The 9,799-nt window shown below is 43.9% G+C and overlaps 1 non-coding gene across 1 annotated transcript; it reads left to right on the forward strand.

Annotated features, from left to right (window-relative positions):
- The first annotated feature begins 530 nt into the window (after positions 1-530).
- LOC127695715 (small nucleolar RNA SNORA17) lies at positions 531-658 on the forward strand. The gene has a single exon (XR_007980080.1). It is a non-coding gene; the product is annotated as a small nucleolar RNA SNORA17 (small nucleolar RNA).
- Positions 659-9,799: the final 9,141 nt, after the last annotated feature.

Raw genomic sequence — 9,799 nt, forward strand, 5'->3', positions numbered from 1 at the left:
AACAATCCTAATAATAATAATAATAATAGTAAAAAAGAACTTCCAGAGGTATCACCATCCCTGATTTCAAGCTGTACTACAGGGCTATAGTAATAAAAAACTGCATAAGAATATACAGGTTGATTGATGAAATCACAAAGACTCAGAATTAAATACACACATGTATGGACACTTGAGTTTTGACAAAGAAACCAAAATTATACAATGGGGGGGGGGGAAGTATCTTCAACAAATGGTGCTGGCCGAACTGGATGTCTGCATGTAGAAGAATGAAAACAGACCCATATCCATCACCCTGCGCAAAGCTCTAGTCCATGTGGATCAAAAACCTCAACATAAAACTAGATACACTAAATCTGATTGAAGAGAAAGTGGGAAATAGTTTTAAACTCATTGGCACAGGATTCAGGAGACAACTCCCTGAACAGAACACCAAATCATGTAGGGACGAAGATCTACAATTAATAAATGGGACCTCATGAAACTAGTAAGCATCTGTAAGGCAAGGGGCATGTCAAAAGAGCAAAGGGACTGCCCTTAGAGGCGTTGCAGGTGTGGCTGCTGTGTCCCATGTGTGTCAGAAGGTGGCAGAGAGGAGAGAGGCTATGTCTATGCTTAGTGTTCAGTCCTAGGAATATCTGATTAGCATTCTTTGAAAAAAAGGGGTGGAGGGTGGGGACGGGAGCCTGAGATCACTACCAGTCTAGCAATAGGGACAGGGGCCTGAGACCACCACCAGTCTGTAGCCAGGCAGGCCTGGACAGACTCCATGCTGATGTCTGAGGGCTGTGCAGAACTGGCCCCGCCCCTCCCCTGGGCACCATGGCCCTAGAGCCGAGAGAGCTGGAGAGCTAAGCCGGCCCCTCTGCCACCAAGCTGTAGTCCACAAGCCCCGTTGGAGTAGGTGTGGCCTTGTTGAAAGAAGTGTGCCATCATGGAGGCAGGTTTTCAGTTTATGTAAGCTCAAGCTATGCCCAGTCACACAGTCTCCTTCTGCTGCCTGTGGACCAAATGTAGAACTCTCTGATCCTCCAGTGCCACGTCCGCCTGCGTGCCGCCATGCTTCCCGCCATGACAAGAATGGACTAAGTTTCTAAAACTGTAAGACAGCCCCAATTATATGTTTTCCTTGGTCATGGTGTCTCTTCCCAGCAATGAAACCCTCACTAAGACAGTGAGGTAACCCAAACCCAGAAAAACAAACAAGGTGTGTACTCATTTGTAAGTGGATATTAGCCATAAAGTAAAGGATAACTATGCTGTAATCCACAGACCTTGAGAAGCTAGGTAACAAGGAGGGCTCGAGGATTGATACATAAATCTAACTGGGAAGGGGAACTAGCATAGACATGGAGGGTGGATGGGGAAGGGGTTTGGATGGGGTGGGTGGGACAGTAGAAACAGGAGGGACCAAGTTGGGGGACGACAGAGAGAGATTACTGTGAGAGCCAAGTAGAATGGGGGGGTGCATCTCTGGGATGAGCTAGAAACCCAATGCCATGGAAACTCGCAGAAATCAACAAGGGTGACCCTAGCTAAGAGCCCTAGTAGTGGAGGATATGGAACCTAAACCAGTTATCTCCTGTAACCAGGCAAGACTTCCACTAGAAGGACTGGGACACCAACCCAACCACAAAACCTTCGACCTGCAATTTATCCGGCCTATAAGATATGCTGGGGTAATGGTGGCTCATAAATTGTGGCAGTGGCCAACCAATGACTGGTCCAGCTTAAGACCCAGGCTATGAGAGGGAGCCCACCCCTAACACTACCTGGAGGGCCAGGACCCACAGGCTAGAGAGCTTAGGATAGAATCAAATATAACTGGTAAAAGAAAGAAGGTCAGTGAAGTGGTTCCTAGTGATATGCTGCTCTGTTTATGATGCTCTACCCTATTGATGCCTAGCCCAATTATCATCAGAGATGCTTCATCCAGGAGCTGGTGGAAACAGATGCAGAGACTTACTGCCAAACATTGGCTTGGGGAATCCTGTGGAAGATGCATGCGTAGGGGAGACTGTAGGAGTCAGGGGGGTCAAGGACATCACACAAAACCCCACAGAATCAACTAACCTGAGCCCATGGTGGCTCACAGAGACTGAAGTGCCAACCAGGGAGCCTGCATGGAACTGGCCTGGGCGATCTGCACATGTTACAGTTGTACAGCTTGGTCTTCACGTGGGGCTCCCAACAGTGAGAGGAGGGGTGTCTCTGACTTTGCTGCCTGCGTTTGATACCCTCTCTGCATACAGGCTTGTCTTACTTAGCCTTAATAGGAGAGGAGGTGCCTAGTCATACTGGAACGTGATATACGCCATGGCTGGCTGATGTCCATGGAAGGCCTGCCCTTTTATGAAGAGAAACAGAGGAGGAATGGATGGGAGGGAGAAGGGAGGTTTAGAGCGGGTAACAGGAGAGGAGGGAGGGGAAACTGCGGTAGGGAAGTAAGATGCGCACGCACACACACAGTAAGAATTAAGCCATCAAAGAAATGGTGACTATCCTTAGTCATCAGGGAAATGCAAATGAAAACAACCCTGAGATTTCACCTCACACCAGTCAAAATGGCTAAGATCAAAAACCCAGGAGACAGCAGGTACTGGCGAGGATGTGGAGAAAGAGGAACACTCCTCCACTGCTGGTGGGATTCTCATTCTAGGTACAACCACTCTGGAAATCAGCTGAGTGGTTCCTCAGAAAACTGGACATGACACTTCTGGAGGACCCTGCTATACCACTCCTGGGCATATACCCAGAGGATTCCCCAGCATGTAATAAGGACACATGCTCCACTACGTTCATAGCAGCCCTATTTATAATAGCCAGAAGCTGGAAAGAACCCAGATGTCCCTCAACATAGGAATGGATACGGAAAATGTGGTATATTTACACTATGGAATACTACTCAGCTATTAAAAACAATGAATTCATGAAATTCTTAGGCATATGGGTGGAACTGGAAAATCACATCCTAAGTGAGGTAACCCAATCAAAAAAGAACACACATGGAATGCACTCATTGATAAGTGGATATTAGCCCAGAAGCTCAAAATACCCAAGACACAATTCACATATCAAATGATGCCCAAGAAGAGGGCTGGTGAGATGGCTCAGCGGTTAAGAGCACAAACTGCTTTTCTGAAGGTCCTGAGTTCAAATCCCAGCAACCACACGATGGCTCACAACCATCTGTAATGAGATCTGACGCCCTCTTCTCGTCTGTCTAAAGACAGCTACAGTGTACTTGCATATAATAATAAATCTTTAAAAAAAGACATTCTAAACAATTAAAAAAAATTAAAAAAAAAATGATGCCCAAGAAGAAGGAAGGAGATGCCCCTGGTCCTGGAAAGGCTCAATGCAGCAGTGTAGGGGAATACCAGGACAGGGAAGCGGGAGGGGTTGATTCAGGAACAGGGGAAGGGATCAGGGCTTATGGGACTTTCAGGGAGGGGGGAACCAAGAAAGGGGAAATCATTTGAAATGTAAATAAAGAATATATCTAATTTAAAAAAAAGAATTAGGCCATCGGAATACTCATCTGAATTCACCCCCGCCCCCAGAAAAGTTAAGTGTGACAAATTCAAGACCTCAGAGAGACCTTAAGACTTGAGACACTGCACTGCGCTTTGATATAGATCAAACAGATGGAAGTTAAGAGGAGGATCGGTATAACTAGGTAACGTGTTTTTTTGTTTTTGTTTTTGTTTTTTTAATGAATGAGGATTCTGTGTTTTATGAATGAGAATTCTCATTCTAGACCAGGAACTTCAGTGAAAACTCAAGGAATATGGAATGGATGCTGGAAAATGGTTGTACACATAAATACAATCTTGCAAGTGGAAATAGAATCAATCTTGTAAATAAAAATGAGATGTTTTGTTCTTTATACATAAGCACACTAAAAGTTATGCTCTGTTCTCAGTAAGTAAAAGACCTAAGGGATGTAAACATTGATCATTGATCTTAATTCTAGTGTGCATAGATCCTAAGATTATCTGGGGAGGGGGGAGTCAATTTAAATGTAGCCAGGAGGTTGTCAAAGCAAGAACAAGAAAAAGGATTATTCACAAGATGTCTGTCTTAGTCAGGGTGGCTATTGCTGTGATGAGACACCATGACCAAAGCAACTTGTGGAAGGGGTTTATTCAGCCTGTGCTCCTACATCACAGTTCATCATTAAAGGAAGTCAGGACAGACACTCCAACAGGGCAGAAACCTACAAGCAGAAGCCACAAGGGGTGCTATGCTGCTTACTGGCTTGCTCCCCATGGCTAGCTCAGTCTGCTTTCTGACAGAACTCAGTACCACCAGCCCAAAGGTGGCAGCACCCAGGATGGGCTGGGCCTTTCCATATCAATCACTAATTACGGAAATGCCCTACAAGGCTTGCCTACAATCGGATCTTGTAGAGGCATTTTCTCAACCAAGGCTCCCTCCTCTCTGACGACTCTAGCTTGTGTCAAGCTGATATGGAACTAAGAGTTCAAATGTCTGATTTCCTTTACCATTCACTGGTCCCTTGACCAAGGATAAGCCTTCCTTTCCTTCAGGCCAGCCCCCTTTTCCCCTCAAAGAAGCCATCCTGTCTGGAAGTAAATAGAACTCCTATGTAAATTTGGAAGCGAATAATCTGGGTCTACTCAAGCTCTGACGGGGGGTATTATTATTTTATTTTAATAATATTATATATAAATGTAAAGTGTTGTGATCAGACCCATCCCCACTTCCCTCCTCCAGTCCCTACCCATCACCCCATCACGCCTTCTTTTCCAATGTCACATGTTCTTTTTCTAAATGCACTGAGTCTGCTTAGTGCTGCCAGTGTGTGTATGGATGGGTGCAGGGCCATTTTTCGAAGCATGGGCAGCCCTCAGTGGTTGCATTTGTGAAGAAAATGGACTCTCCCAGCTGCCACTGATCACCAGTTGCTCCTGTGCTGGGGCTGGGGTGGGGCTTTGTAATCACTTGCTTTCCCCTTGGTGCCTTGGTCTTGCAGTGAAGTCACAGCAGCTCTGAGTTCGTGGGTGGGAGGGACCCACTGCACTCACTCACCCTAACCCTTGGCTCTTGCCATTCTTCCAGCCCCCCTTGAGCAATGAGTTCTGAGCCTTCAGAGGAGGAGGTTGGTAGAGATTTTTTATTTGGACTGAGCACTTGGAGACCCTTATTCTCAGATAGAAGCATTACTGTGTATCGGTTAAAATAGTTTAACTTCCAAACAGCAGAGACCTTAAATCGAAACTGTTTGAACAACAGCCATACAGAATGATGGGCAGCTATAGCTTCGTGGAAGGCTTGCAGCACTCAGATGGCACGGGCAGGACCCTGACATTCAGTTTGTTATTCATTTCTCAAGCCAGAAGGCAGCTGGAAGCTAGAGAGAGCACAATGCTGTCTTCTCAGGTAGCCATACTTCAGTCCAAACGGGAATCAACACAATCTATTTCTCCCAAAGTCCCAGTGGGAAAAAAATCACAAAAGAAAATAAAAGAAAAAAAATCACACTGGCTTGTCATTCAGAAGCCATCTCTCAACCAGTCTCTGTCACCAGGATGGTGAGAACCCCTTGTCATTCAGAAGCCATTAGAGGGAGGCCCACGGAAACTGAAGGGCAGAATCAGCTGTGCAGACGCCACAGGGTGGGACAAGGAGGGAAAGGTGGATTGCTTATGAAATACACAATGATTTGGGCAGGGACAAGAGCAAGTTAATCAATACACTGTCGAGACAGAAGAGCATGGCTGAGCGAAGGCTTCATCTATTCCGACAGACAGACAGAACACAGCCATTAGGCTTGTTGGGAGTTAACGGTGCTGCAGGAAGAGATTAATCCGTGCAGGATTAAGCAGCCACAGCTGCCAGCTTGGATGGTTTTCCTTTCTAAAAACTGCCTGCCACATTGGGAGCTATGATGATTACATTTCCAGTCTGTCTCATGTTTCTTCTTTCTCTTATTATATCAGTGGTCCTCAACCTGTGGGTTGCAACCTGTTTGGGGCCAAATGACCCTTTTATAGGGGTCACCTAAGAAATTGGGGTGGGGGGAGAGCTATTTACAATTATAATTCCTAACAGTGGCAAAATTACTGTTATGATGTAGGAATAAAAATAAATTTAGGGCTGGGGGTTACTGGAAAATGAGGAACTGTATTAAAGGCTCTCAGCAGTAGGTTGAAAACTACTGTTAGATCCTTATTACCTACCCAATCTAGTCCATGGATGAGGACGATCCCTGTGTCTTGCACCCAAACAGCTATTCTCTTTGCTTTCTGCATCTTGTCTACAAGCTTCAGTGAACACAACCTTTATCATAACTTCCACAACATCATCTCTCAGCCCTTTCTACCAATCATGGAACTTTATTAATTAATGCAGTTTTATTTCAGACTCCTTGGTGTCTCAGAGTCCTATACTTGTTTTTGCCTGGCCCCAAAGAAGTCTACCTTACAGCTTTATTTAATAATGGAAGAGCAAGGCCCCAGAGACATCCTCTGGGCAAGAATTGTTTGGCAGATGTCTCTTCCACTAAGCTCTAAGCCTTTTGACTACATGCCTTTCCTCTGTGGTACCCTAAACAATCATGAAACAGGTCTGCATCAAAATAATGCCTTTTCAAAACACAGCACTCCCAGAACGGCATTTCTCACACGTGAGTATGGTCACACTGAAAGAATGATGACGTGCTTGTGAGAGCAGCCAGCCTGCACGTGAGTAGCTACAGTATTAGGAATGTTAATGGAGGTTAGAGTGGATATTTTTGTTGCTTCTCAGACTCCAGAAGCCTTTCCTGTGCTCTGTGAATCCACAATCATGTGAGGAGGAATATGCCATCTCTGATGTGAAATGAAAGTGGCAGACACAGAAGAATCGCCTAGCCCTAAACTTTTGGCATGTCAGGCATGCATGTGGACCCCAGTCTCATTTGAGAGACCTACTTCAAACTACTAAAGAGCTTAAGCTAATCCAGGAAGCTATCTAAAAATCGTCTCATTTGCGACATCTAGTGTCTGGTGCTGGTACTGGCTGTACTCTTTCCAGGACATCCCTAAACAGTGACTTTTAACTATGCGAGAAAGATAAAAACCAAAACAATTTAATTTAAAGATCATAACTGACTTTTATTTATGATGCTAAGTTACAGAAGTCCTCAGGACCAGAAGTCATTCTAACAACTCCTTTCAACAAGATCAGGAAGCATTTGTGGACAGAAAACAAGGGAGACAGAGACCTCTTCAGGTCCCAGCTCAGCATCCAGTTGATTTTAATCATCTGACCACTGAAGATGGTCTTAAAGCTCAATTATTTGTGTGCCAGTTAGCGCAAGTGATTCCACGTTATTTTCATGTGGTGGGCCAGTGCAGAAAGACAAGTCCACATCAGTGCTCTTCTATAAACTGCCTATAACAATTACAGGGAGAATGAGTGGCCTTTAAGACTCTGTGAACATGGTCCTCTCCCTCAAGCCCATTGTTCCTTAGTTCTGCCATCTTTCAAGGCCCTGCTTAGGGCCAGTGCATTTGTAACTTTTTAAATGAATATCTAGACAAAATACAATTTTCCTTTTACACAGCTTCTTCTATGTAGGGCCATATGAATTTCTGATATATGTGTGTGTGTGTGTGTGTGTGTGTGTGTGTGTGTGTGTGTGTGTGTGTGTGAATTTTTACAGCCATGATTTTAAATATATATTATGTGTGTGTGTGTGTGTGAGTGTGAGTGTGTGTGAATTTTTACAGCCATGATTTTAAATATATATTATATGTGTGTGTGTGTGTGTGTGAATTTTTACAGCCATCATTTTAAATATATATTATATGTGTGTGTGTGTGTGTGTGTGTGTGTGTGTGTGAATTTTTACAGCCATGATTTTAAATATATATTTGTTGGGGTTCAGGAGTTTCCCACAAACTACACCAACACCAAGCTCAGTCAGACAGGGATGGTTTACTGAACACACACCCTAAGACTGATTGATCAGGGCCATAGCTCAGAATCCGGTGGCTAAGGCTACAGCTCCGAACATTTCTCAGTGTGGGCTTATAAAAGGGAAAAGCCACAATGAGCCCGTTCGTGTGCAGGTGCTAGAAGTGCTGCTCAGCGGTCAGCTCTGACTCAAGCTATTTTAGACATAACAGTTCATATTGACTTTTAATTTGATGGGTCCTATAGCTTTGTGGAATTTCTTAAGATTAACAACTGTCATACAGAACAAGATATGTGATCAATATGATCTTGCTCTGAGTCATTTTTCTGTGTCAGTGAGTGTCAGGCATATCACAGCAACAATATGAAAGAGTTGGCAGGCATGGAACAAAATGGATACAGCTATGCTGGGGAGGGTAGGCCTCAAGAATATTAAATATATGTAAATAATATACTGTGTTGTGAACAACTCCCCAATAGCACATTTAATCACATCCTTCCAAGGTCTACATCACTGCAGTCCTGAGTGATTTATCCTCTCTTGAATCAAAGATCAAGACAAGGAGTTTATAAAGATTTTAGTTACATGTATTAACTAGTCATGACCAGCCAAGGCTAGAGGTTATCTTCCTGACTCCTGAGTTGAAGAATTTGAGAATGATAGAAGTTGCAGGATTTTCCTCGTCCAATCACATTAGGGCAGTGGAAGGCCTTTTATTGGACAGGAAAGGGGAGGTGGAGCTAGGAGTTGGGGAGACAGAGAAGTTGCAGAAGGGAGAAGAGATGGCTTCCAGATGTGGACCTGCATGGCATTTACTAGCCACGAACAGCTATGTTTTTATAAGGTAAGAAATATTGGGATAAACCTTTTATCATTATCAATCAGCTCTAAAATTATTGCATTAACATTTCATACTATAATATTATTTATACATAAATCTGATTGGTTAATTAAGCTTTAGGAGTTTTGATTTACTTGGTTACTGGAATGTGGGTCTGCCGATTACAGGGGTTTATGGTGGAGAGGGAACACAGCTGGGATGCTGTGGGAGCTAGGGACCCTGCCGGGACATGGTGCTGTGGCCTGGCAGGGCAGGAAAGATGGCAGGATCTTTTTTAATATTTCCCGCAACAGAAGAAATACAATTTGCTTCACTTAATGAAGAACACAATGATGATTATATCTGCTTGATGGATCGTTGTTATCTTAAAAACTAGTTCAATCCTTTAAAGTCTAGTCTTTAATCATCAGAAATAACAGTCTACAAAGGAAAATGAGGCAGAAAGTTAAAGGGTATGGAGCATCAAGATATTAAAACTTAATGGAGGCACTCATCTCTACCAAATGCAGGAAAGGGGAAAATTAAACATTGACTACTGGACACTGAAGGTAAATCACTGGGGTAAGTACAGGTTTGGCCTGCAGGATAAAACAGAAAGAAACGCTGGTGATCTTGTGAAGAGACAGTTTACCGTACTGGCTTAAGACTGGACCACTGGTGGGATACAAAAGAGTAAAACAAACTGATCCCAGCACTCCAGAGGCAGAAACTGGAGGATCTCTGTTGCGTTCATCATCGCTTGTCTGGTCTGCAGGGAGAGTTCCAAGACAGTCAGGACTACATAGAGACCCTGTCTCAAAAATCTAAATAATAATGATGATGATGAAACTGAATAGTGAAAACCTTCTCAGACGTTTTGTTATATAAAGAAAAACAAAATGGGAATGTGGTTGACAGGAGTCAAAGAAGTTTTCTTCTGTCTTCGCCTTTTTGTTGTTGTTGTTGTTGTTGTTGTTTTTCGAGACAGGGTTTCTCTGTGTAGCTCTTGCTGTCCTGGAATTCACTCTGTAGACCAGGCTGGCCTTGAACTC

The sequence above is a fragment of the Apodemus sylvaticus genome, chromosome 10, assembly GCF_947179515.1.
Source record: "Apodemus sylvaticus chromosome 10, mApoSyl1.1, whole genome shotgun sequence".
NCBI classification, from domain to species: domain Eukaryota; kingdom Metazoa; phylum Chordata; class Mammalia; order Rodentia; family Muridae; genus Apodemus; species Apodemus sylvaticus.